Source organism: Sinohyriopsis cumingii, chromosome 14 (genome assembly GCF_028554795.1).
Source record: "Sinohyriopsis cumingii isolate HCF-2022 chromosome 14, ASM2855479v2, whole genome shotgun sequence".
NCBI lineage: Eukaryota > Metazoa > Mollusca > Bivalvia > Unionida > Unionidae > Sinohyriopsis > Sinohyriopsis cumingii.
The window spans coordinates 68,131,790-68,140,275 of record NC_142974.1 but is presented as its reverse complement, the minus strand read 5'-3'; positions in this window follow the sequence as shown (position 1 = coordinate 68,140,275).

Below are 8,486 nucleotides of genomic sequence, written 5' to 3'. Positions count from 1 at the left end.
GACATCAATGTGATGCAATGCCAATATCAAAGTCAAACATTCCTTCTCGATTGTGGAATATTTTCTCTGGTGCTTGTTCAATTTCCTAGAAAAATAGACCACTAGATGATCCATGCCATTTTTGACTTCTTGAATCTTTACTGCACCAACCCAACATCACTTGCTTAAAAATAAATTTTAAATGATTGACAGAAATTTGGAGTTGAAAGAACTGGAGTATGGCCTGATAGGTGTCAAAAGATTCCTGACACTTTTCAGACCAATGAAACGTGGTTTTCTTATTCAATACATTTTATACAATGATAGAAAATTGGAACAAGTTTTCGATAGTATCTAACTATGCTAAAAAGTCGTTTCAGTTTCTTTTTATTGATAGGCACATGGAATTAGATATAACTTTGACCTCTCCATTTACAGGTTTAACTTGTCCATGTCCCTCGATATGTCCTAGAAATGTAACACAAGCACAACAAAACTCACTTTTAGATAAATGAATTGTCTAATTTGCATCAGTAAGTCTGGCAAAGAATTTCCGAAGTGTCTCTAAGTGATCTTTCCGAAGTCGTTGTAGATTATGACATCATCGATGTCAGCATCGCGATTACTTAGTCCAGATTTAATCAAGTTCATTAAACGTTGAAAAGTACGAATCAAAACTTGTCATCCCAAAAGGCAGACACAGAAAATTAAGAAAACCATTAGTCTTACTATTAAAATACGTGCATTTATTCAGTTATCTACATCTATAATATATAAATGTGTGAACATTTCTTGCAAAGCAACATTCTTTCTTATCATTTGTAGGCTTTACATAAGTGTCGAATTTTATCATTGCATGTGCTTAGAATTCCACCCTAATTAGTGCAGTGCAAACTTGTTTCCCAATTCTCTCAATACATATCAATGTATAAAATTGATGATCGGGATAGGTATCGAACCATTAATTAATTTACAGCACGAGTGTGATGGTGGGTGAATAAAAAATAAAGTACTCAATAGCTAGTAAATGATTTTAATTTTATTCCATTATGTATTTCATAATTTTCAATCTAATTATTATTGTTCACAATAAAATATTTCTTTTAATTTTGATATAACTGATCTACAGCCAAAATGCTTCCAAACTAAATGTAGTCAGACGTTATTTATTCTTGCTCACTGAGAACGAAAATAATGCTTAAATGTGTTGATTGGCTCTAGTTTTAAAGATACGATACTGGGTATACGACCCTTGACTAAGGAATAGCGGACGATAAGTGAGTTATCAAGGAAAGGACTCTCACTTTAAACCAGAAATGACTAAAATACGGCCTTGACAGGACAGTACTTGCTTTTTAGGCAAAACAATGAATGATGAAATACGAAGATGGCATTGCGTCATACACGATACGAATCGCGTCATGTTATTCCTAGAAGTCATGGATGATGCAATCATAAGTAAGCTTACATCACTCTGCTAAACAAATTGCCCTATATCAGCTCCAGAAATCATACGGTGTCGTACTCTCTTATTTGTCAGTGATTGATTTTGGAAAGGGACACAGTTCTGTTTAGCCAAAGTGAGCAGTGATGTCTCGTACTTGTGTAAACAAAGCAGACAGCTTCTGATTTGTTTGTGGTGAAGTGACTTTTGCATCACAAAAGCGCAGTATGAACACTAAGAAAACCTATCTATTTAATTTATGCTGCAACACTTGTACGAAAATTCTTTGTCAGTGGTTAAACGGGAAAAGGAAATCTATGACTTTTGCAGTGCCAATGATTCGGAGAGATCCAACAGATCATATTAGGAATTGTTACTTCTGCATGGGGTCTCCAGTCGGGAAAGGTGTGTCAAAGAAGAACCATGGACTGTGGATTATCCAAACATTCCATCAGCTATACACCCAGTATCCCACGGAGAAGGATTGCCAATTCCTGATGCACCTGAATCATTCTCACTTGAATCAGATGAGGAAAAGGACGAGGATGAAATGTCTAGATCCGAACCATCAATATCACATGATCCATATTTTCTCCCATCCTCCTCCTCTGAATCACATCTCATAACACAAGGCGAATTGAACCACCTTATCATGGATTTGGAGCAATCCAGGTGTAGCGCAGAGCTGTTGAGATCCTGACTTCAGCAGTGGAATCTCCTGTTAGGTCATGCTAGGGTTTCCCTGTTCAGTATCCGTCAAAGGGATCTTGTAACCTACAGCAGCATCGATGTTGTGATGGCACCCTTCAACATCGTTCATAATCCAGAGAAGTGGAGACTGTTAATTGATTTATCAAAGACGAGTCTTAAATCTCTTTTGCTCCATAATGGCAATATTTTGCCATCAATTCCAGTTGCGCATGCAGTCTATATAAAGGAAACCTATGAAAACATGAAACAACCTTTGAGGTGCATAGACTATGATGAACATTAGTGGCAGCTTTGTGGCGATTTGAAGGTTCTTGCTCTCTTGCTTGTTCTACATACAGGATTCACAAAGTGTTGCTGTTTTCTCTCTGAATCGGATAGTCGTGCGAGAGATTCATACTACATGAAGAGAAATTGGCCACTGCGACAGTCATTGGAGTCTGGAGGAAACGTTTTCAACATCCACCACTTGTTGAATCAAAGCAAATTGTGTTTCCACCCTTGCACATCAAGCTGGGACATGGACAAAGCATAAGCAGCTTTCAAGTATCTCCATGGAATCTTTCCACGGTTAAGTGATGCTAAGATAAAGGAAGGTGTCTTTGTTGGTCCTCCGATTCGTGAACTTCTTCGAGATGATGCATTTAACCGAGCACTGAGTGGCAAGAAAAATACGGCATGGAAAGCCTTTCGATTAGTGGCAACAAATTTTCTCGGATACGACAAGGCAGACAACTACTTGGAGTTGGTTGAAAACCTCCAAAAGCCTCAGTTGGAACATGTCACCAAAAATACATTTTTGCACTCTCATCGATATTTTTTCCACCGATCCGCGGATCAATGATCGACGAGCATGGTGATCGATTTGACCAGGGCCTTTCACAATGGAGAATCAGGGCAAATGGAGCCCATCAATGGTTGCAGACTATTGCTGGACAATGACAAGAGATTCATTTAATGAATACAAGAGACAAGCCAAGAAGTTATATGTACATTTTTTTTTAATAAACTTCACTTATGTAACCCATTTGCTGCTTTGAAAGTGCTAAATAAACAGGACAGATGAAATATTATCATGTGAAGCAACCATAAACACATGAAAAGACCTAGGTTTACAGCTTATGATTAAAACTATGCTATCTACACTATATGCATAGACGTAAAAGGGAAAAACTTAAATATCTTTGAACTCGTAGCCAATAAGTGGTTTCAACTGTCTTATTTAAATTCAGCCCTTCAAACTCCATAATAAATAGAACATTTTATCTCTGAAGCGGACAACGTCTAAAAATTGTATATAAGTGTATCCTGTATTTAAATTCCTACTGGCAAAATAGTATATGGACTTTCGTACGAAGCTATATTATTAGGTCATTATTTAGCGGCACGAGTCTCAAGAAAATGTTACAAAACACCTGTTTTTTCAAAGCTGACAAAACTTATGATAAACGGAACTGTGTTTGGTTTTCATACCAATCCAATGAAGAAAGTATTATTTAAATATATGACATTCATTTATATGGGAAATAAATTAGCGGTTCGAATCATTGAGGGATTTCACTTTGTTGTTAGATTTAATGTTGATCAGAGTGTTGTGAACGTCTGATGTTACTACTCTAGGTTTTAAATTTTGTAACAAAAACGAAAGTAAACTGAAACCAACAATTTTAAGTAATGTCTTGTATTTCTCTACAGTACAAAAGAAAAATTCAAAATATATTTACAACCTTGCACGTTAAATTCCAAACAAGCCTAAATATCATATCACAGGTCCAGAAATATAGACAAATCTTGATAAAAGACAACCATGCAATCCATAATGTCTTTGACTATGTGCGCACAATTCCAAAGTAATGTATTAATCCAAAAGTCAAAGACCACTTTAGTAATCCCAATGAATATTTTAACTAAATAATTCTTCTCGAATTACATGTCAATAACACAAGTGAAAATTCAGATCGTGGATTCCCCCTGACCGATATAGATCGGGAATTTATCAAATCCCTATTTATACAAGTTACACTTTTCCATGATATGAATCATTTCAATGGGAAATTCCAATCTAATTGTAAATACGAGTCTAGAATGTTACGAACTCAGTGCTATGCAAACATTCTATTTACAATTTATAAAGTCCAGTAAACAATTAAATATACATAACAATGGGAACCATGGGAACAGTGGCAATTCAATGAATTGAATTAAAGATCGGAAGAGAGAACTAGAGAGATTGAACAACGTGTGCTTAGGGACAGAGGTTTTGTACAAAGGTACCGAATTAGCGATAGTTTTGAACAACTCAGACCTATACAAATATATCCATCAATCAAAGCAATTCCTTTCTGCATCCATTCGTATATAAGTAAAATATGTTCATACACAGAGTCAAATCATTGATATCTGTAAATAAACATACATACATGTTACTGGAAGACATCGACATTGTAAGAATACATATAGTTGCTGGAAAATACCATTATAAACAATACACGCGAAGCTACCGGCCTATCTAAGTGCATTCATATATATATATATATATATTTACCGATTTGCACTAATGACAGCATGTATGGTGTGTGTGCCATCGAATATATACATTAGTTTTAAGCTTTATTATAATAAATGTATGTTCGATGGGAAATGAACTAAGTGTCCAGTTGCTGGTGATGCTCACGTTTTCCGATCAATAAGCGTCCAGCAGCAGGGAGGGAGAACGAAGGACTTTTAATACGGTATATTTATGAAAACTAAGGCTTATACGAAAATGAAGAAGAAAAAGAAAGAAGAAAAAACCAACGCCGATAACGTGAAACCAAAGCCTCTAAGTTTCCGAGAGTCAGTCTCTCTTACGGCTTAGTTGTTTTTGTTACTTTTTTTGCGTCAGTGTTTTTTCATGTATACACAGCGTTTACCCACCGTGATACATATCTGTGGCAGCGCCCTCTCTGCTGCTATCAATTAATTATTTTTATCAAGATCAATTTGATATCGCGTCCGTGGATCATGCAATTTTATTGTTATGAAACCATACGCGGTTAACTCCACTTTGCTAAATAAATTTTTAAACCGATTATAATCCATATCACCGCGGCACCAAGTCTGATAAATATTTCTTATCGTATTCTTATTAACTCCGTTAAACACAGCAAAAACATTACAGTTATCCCTGATCACTTTAGGCATTTCTGTATACCGCTGAGTACATAAAATCACATCGGTGTTTTTATTTCTTCCTCGGAAAAATATTCCAGCAGGATTTAATTGTTTGTCCAATATCACATCATCGCACAGGACTAAATTGTTGAAGTCATCAATATCAGTAATAAAATCGCGCTCGTTGAAGTCTTTAAGTATATTGTAACATCGTTGATCATCGGCTGACGGAGATATCAAATACAACTAATCCCATTTCATCCACTTCATTATCAAATTAAGTAGAAATTGTGTTTTACCAGAGCAAGACGGTCTTATAATAATCATTCGAATATAATTTAGCAACACTGGATAATGCTTGACCGGTTCGCGCTTTTTTGTTGCCGAGAAATCATTGACAGCCATGTTATAAAAATATAATAAATAATATGGATTTATATTGTGTGAAATGCAGGGCGCGTACTCCCACAACAACTATAAAAACAAAAAACAAACGACAAGCATTTACACGTAAGTGTGAACGATGTGGTAAATTTTTAAAAATGTATTCCTGATCCAAACAGTATTTTCAAAAAATGGGAGGTGATATTGCCGCCAAGTTAACAAAGTTACCAGGAGCTCCATGGATGAAATACCCAGGAGAAAAACATCTTCCAGGATATAACTATTGCGGTCCTGGTACTCGACTTGATATAAATTCCATAAAAAATAAATCTTTTAAAGAATCATTAGCTAATTGGTTGGTGAGATCTGCGATGAAAGGTAATTTTGTACTAGGAGCCGGCAATCAACCGACTATTATTATAATGGAGACGATTTATTATAGCCCAAGAGGATATTGAAACGGTAGAGCAGTGATTAGTAAACTCGCCGGAGCAGCAGGTGTCGATTGTTCGACTGCTGAAAAATGGTTAGCACGACAGGCAATATGGCAACTTTAACTACCATCACCTACACAATTCATCATGCAAATTTCAATGTTAGCGTGACAAATGAAGTTCATCAGGTTGATATTTTATGTTTACCACATGATGCTATTAAAATTGGAAGACGTCAATTAGCATACAAATACGCGCTAACTGTCGTTGATGTTGCAAGTAGATACAAGGAAACAGAGCCGCTATCAACAAAGACAGCAATTGCAATAGCTTCTGCGTTTGAACAAATTTATCGACGTGGTAGTCTACGATGGTCACACTGCTACAAGTTGATCCTGGCAGAGAATTTCAGGGTGCAGTAACATCGTTGATGAAGCAACACTACGACGAGGACATACTGTAATTCATCGTGATCAGGCAATTGTTGAACGATTTAATAGAACACTTGCTGATCGGTTATTTATATATCAATGCACGAAAAAGATAATTCAAGACAAAAGATCTGGTGAATGGGTTGCAAGATTACCAAGTGTGATAGCTGTATTAAATAATGAAGTAACACGAACAATCAATATGAAACCTATTAACGCAATCACAAAAAACATATACAAGTACAACGACGTGATTTTTCAGCACAGCCAGTGCTGGGTAATGTTACTCTACGATATTTATATGAACCTGCTGAAAAAGACCGACTGATCCTATCTGGAGTATTACCACACACAAAATTTCCAGCGTGGTTGCATCTACTGGTAGGCCCGCAAATCTACAGATTAGATTCAACTTCTCTTCAACGTGGATTTACGCGTGAACAATTACAAGTAATTCCTACGGATACACAATTACCACCATGATCACTTAACTAGCACCTCTACGCCGGTTACACTCAAGACAGGTCCGTATCACACTTTCCCGTGTATGACCAAGACTACTATCTTTTCTATCTACGGTAAATTGTTTTGGATCATTACTCGAGTACTGCCACAACATTACTGTATTACAGCTCGAACGATGATTATTCTGCTGCTTCTTCAATGCTATGACAAATTCAACATCTAGAATCAAATTCTCGTTTGTTTTGTTTTGTCACTTTGTTTATAACCAGCTATTTGTTTTTAAAACTATATCAGTATCAATAACATCCTTGATGGTTTCTGTAGTGTCTATATAATTCTGATATATTCTTCTGACTCGAGACACTGCGAGATAAACTACGTTTGCACATTCGACATGATCATCGACGATCCAAACAACTGTATCAAAAATAGTTAACCCCTGAGATGAGTGAACTGTCATTGCGTATCCCAGTGTCCACGGTAATTTATCAGCGCGTAGCATATCCTCAGCAACACTGACCTCAAATGCGACAGCTTCATTTAGTACGAGATCCTGTTTCTCAGTCTGTCCTGGTATTTCAATGTCGATATTCTGTCATCGTGTATCAGCTGGTCTATAAAACAATGGTACACGTACATCTGAAAACTTTTCTTTATGCAACTGAAATTACCGCTGTTGAAATGTATCATGAACTATCTTTCTATTTGCCACTATTAAATCATTTGGTGTCATTTGCAGCAAATCGTTCATATAAGTTTCTGAAATTATTTTAAGTATTATTTCACACTGAATTATATTTGGTTGTAGTCCGATTAATTTCTTAAACTCCTTTAATTCTACATCAAGAGATCTATGATAATCAGTTATCTCCTCGTAATAATCTACTAAATTATGATTTCTATGGGCAAGTACAACAAAGGGACTATAATTGTGCAAATTGCATGTATGTTATGGAAGGTGAATAACGAGTAAAAGTACTGTATCCAGTACACATAGAAAGCATTTATAATAAACTTTCAAAGTGATCATAAAATGTGAGAGTACACTGGCCAATTACTCGTTTTCCATATACAAGCTGTTTTCCTTTTATGAATTGAATATATGTCTTAGAAGTTAATATTTAACGATGATAGCTTTTGGTGTAATATACACAGAAAAATAGCTGTGATTTTAACGAGCAACAAAATTCAGAAAGGTAGTTTCGTAGTGCATGCCTGCTACTGGCAGATAGTTGATTTCAAAATCCAGATTTGTTTACAAACAGTCGATGTTCAGTGCAGGTGAAAAAGATATCAGAGCATAACAGTATGTCCTCTCTACAGATGGGTATGCTAACTCCTACCACCTTTCGTATGATTTTAACTTTCCAACTTTGCTTGTTTGTCTTTAAAATGTCTTCTATTATAGTGGAGTCCTTATTTTCATTCCCCAAATGGTGTATTTTGTCCTTTGATATGGCTGATTTATTTTAATGCGTGCGGTTGTGT